The sequence below is a fragment of the Cotesia glomerata genome, unplaced genomic scaffold, assembly GCF_020080835.1.
Source record: "Cotesia glomerata isolate CgM1 unplaced genomic scaffold, MPM_Cglom_v2.3 scaffold_14, whole genome shotgun sequence".
Lineage (NCBI taxonomy): Eukaryota > Metazoa > Arthropoda > Insecta > Hymenoptera > Braconidae > Cotesia > Cotesia glomerata.
The window spans coordinates 305,965-309,492 of record NW_025401775.1 but is presented as its reverse complement, the minus strand read 5'-3'; positions in this window follow the sequence as shown (position 1 = coordinate 309,492).

Genomic DNA, 3,528 nt, shown 5'->3' with positions numbered 1-3,528 from the left:
TTTGCGGCACGCCAGCCGTTATGGCGTATTCTTGTAGTCCTTCTGTAGTTTCCGCTATTAGCTTTCTTTATTCAACGTAGTTGTCGATTAGTGCCAAATTCTCCGGTTTTGCGTCGAATATGTGTTCCAGAGCGTCTAGGATATCTCCTCAATTTGCACTGTTGAATACGTTTTTGACATCTAGCGTGAGGAGAATGGATACTTTACGAGCTTTGAGGCTACCAGTCCATGCTTCTCTCGCTGTCTCTACGACTGTCTGGATCGCGCCGACTGTTGAACGTCCTTTCCGGTAGCCATGTTGGTTTGCGGCAAAGCCTCCAGCAAGATCGATGTCGTTTTGTAGTCTTCCCTGTATAAGCTTTTCGAGCAATTTGCCAGCAATGTCCAGCATGCAATGTGGTCTGAACGACGAGGGTGTTACAGGGCCACCTTTGCCTTTATCTAGCAGAACCAATCTCTGCCGCTTCCAGACCGCAGAAAACGTGCCAGTTACCAAGCATGCGTTGTTGGTGTTCAGGAGTATGTCTGGGTATTCCAGGGCTACAGTCTTGATCACCGATGCTGGGATACCATCAGGGCCGGGTGCCTTTCCTGTTTTGAGTGACTTGACCGCGTTTTGTAGTTCCTTAATTGTGAAGGGTGTTACTTTGCTGTTTTTAGTGTAGTGTTTCTTCTCCCGCGGCAGGTGTTTGGGGAAAAGCTCCGCTACAATGCTGTTCATTAAGGCTGGAGACTTCCGCGCCTCTGATGAGGCCTTTCCAAGTCGTTTGGTGACAATTTGGTAGGCTTTACCCCAGATATCTTTATCAAGGTCGTTACAGATCTCTTGCCACAATTTCGCTTTGCTTGCTTTCATTGCCCGGTTTAGGTTTTTTTAGCCTGCTTATACTCGCTCAAATGAAGATCTTGATTGGGGGAGCCTTTCGCAGCTCTCGTTGCTAGCCGACGTAGTCTGTGGCATTTTTTCCGGAGTTCTGCTATATCTATTGACCACCAGAACGCCGGCCTAGGGAAACTCTGATTTTTCAGCCGCAGCATAGAGGCGTCACATGCGGCAGCAATTTCCTTCATCGTATTTAGCACTGCCTTTTCCGTTTCGCTGCAGGTATCCGGAGTCGGGCTGTTCTGAGGGATAGACCAGCTTCTTGCAAGTAAATCTTGCAATGCCTCTGGATCAAGCCTCTTTACATTCTACTTTCGCTTAGAAAGGTCGCGTTGTGAAACCGAAACAGATGCCAATCCAACGTTGAATGTCACGAACTGGTGATCACTGCCGCTGTATTCTTCTATTCAGGTTGCCTTGTAGTATGCGTGTCATTTCTGCCCTCTCGTGGCTTCTACAAGTGCTGTGCGGAACGCCTTGCAAGCTCCAGTGCCAGAAATATGGCATTGACCATCCTGGGCATTTTTGTCCGGAGCACAAAGGAAGCATTTGGGCTTCTCCGTAAGGTTTACGGCCTTGTGGTTCTCTCCGCCACATTTGTAGCAGCACTTGCTTCTGTCTAGTCCCGCACACTGACATGTTTGGTGTCCAAAACAAAGATATTTAAAACAATGTGTTACTTTTGCAACTGGGCGTATACGACAGTTCACCCAACCGATCATTATACGGGCCTTGTCAAGGGCCTTAATCGCACTGGCCTCGTCTACTTCGCAGAAGGCTGCCCGATTACCCGATTGCCTTGTGGTGTAGGTTTTGTCAAATTTACCCGTTTGACCTCCAGGCTGTCAGTGAATTACGTTTAAGTGCTTCACGGACTCTGCTCTCAGTAGAAATTTTATCAAAGTCGAGGATCTCAATCGTTGTTGGAGTTAGCGTCTTGACTGTGCCGATGTTTGCAGTAACTGCCGTTACTGGATCGGTGAAAGCCTTGCTAACTTCGGTCTTTCGAACCATTTCAAGAAGAACGCCTCCGTGTTTCGTCTTTTTAATAGACTTTATGTCTACGCCCGTCTCGACAGGGCTTACTTTGGCCTTGATTTCCTTGAGGAGATCGGCGTATGTTTGCCCTTCAGCTGGTTGGACAAGCACAGCTTTAGTTCTTGTCTTCTTCTCCCTCGGTTTCTTGGAGCCACCGTTGTTTGGCTGGTTTTGGGCTGTAGCAGATTGAGCCGCTGGCCCCTGTTCTTTTTTTTTCTTGTTTTACCGAGTCACTATAGTCCAGGTATCATCCCGGGCTGTCTTTTTCTGTGCTGGCTTATCAATTTCTGCGGAAGGACTGCGCGTGGACAGCGGCCTCTTCATGTCGTTGCCCTCTCCTTGCTGTGATAATTTCTTAGGAGTGACCAGAGGTGGCTGTGATTTTTTGCTCAGACTCGGAGATGTTTGAGTCGTTGACGCCGACGTTTTTGGTGATTTGTTGGCCAGCCTATATGCCGTACTAATAGACGTAACCAATTTTCTGATCTCATAATGGAGATTCTTCTTGTCTTTTATGAAGTCGGCTAACTCTTCGATCTTGCTGCCGAGCCTCTCTATTGGTGACTGTTGGCCTGTAACGGTCGGTACAGAGTTGATTCTTTCTCGGTAGGTTTGATTAGTGACAGGAGTAAAAGGTCCTCCACTTTTTGGAGGAATGTTGCTCAGCTGTCCGTTCTCTGCCATCTGGGCTGATTTCGTACTCCCTGTAACCTTGCTAGCATTGCTAGACAGCAGGGCCATGGGGTCTACTCCGCTGTTCAAACAGTCGCTTGATAACAACGAGTTTAGGCCCGTTTGCACGCCTTCCCTCGCCAGCACTGAGGTATCCCCCCTCTGCACCGTAGACGATGTTTGAAATTGATCTGTCATTTTCATATCATCTTTTGCTAGGTTTTGGTCCATCCCGAGTATTCTATTTCCTTGGTACACGACGCATCTGACGTGCAGATATGCCGGGCATTCCCCTATCCGCCACCTGTGGGGGCGTCCGATGCGGGACCCAGCAAGCCCGACACGAGTGTGTGTGTGTGTGTGTGTGTGTGTTTGGAATAACTTTTTAACGGCATTATCGATTAACTTTGAAAACTAATCCGCTCTTAAGCTTGAAAAAATACGTCGATTACCACCAAGCCACTCGAAATCGGTTGATTTGTTCGAGAGATATCGTGAACGAAAGGAAACCGAAAAAAGTGTTTTTTCGGGATTACTCCGAAATTTTCAGTTTGATCGATTAAAACCTGAAAATTACTCATGTGGATAATGAAACTGCGTCAAATGCCGCCAACCGCGTAAAAATTCGTTGATCTGTTCAAAAGTTATTGCGGTTTGAAAATTCCAAAAATAGTGTTCTATGAAACTTCTATCAGACTTTTGAGCTGGGATAGCTTAAATGCCTAGAAATATTTTTTCTTTGAACTCAGCGAGCTAAAAATATCACATAAATTATATTTTGAGCTCAAAAATCTCAAAAATGTCATTAGTACAATTTTAAGCGCCCGGGAATGGAATTAGTGGGAAGTTGCAGGGATGGCCTTTAGGGTGAACAGTTTTTCTAATTTTTATTTTAAATTCGTGGTTGATAATGAATTTTCGGAAAATTTTATGCA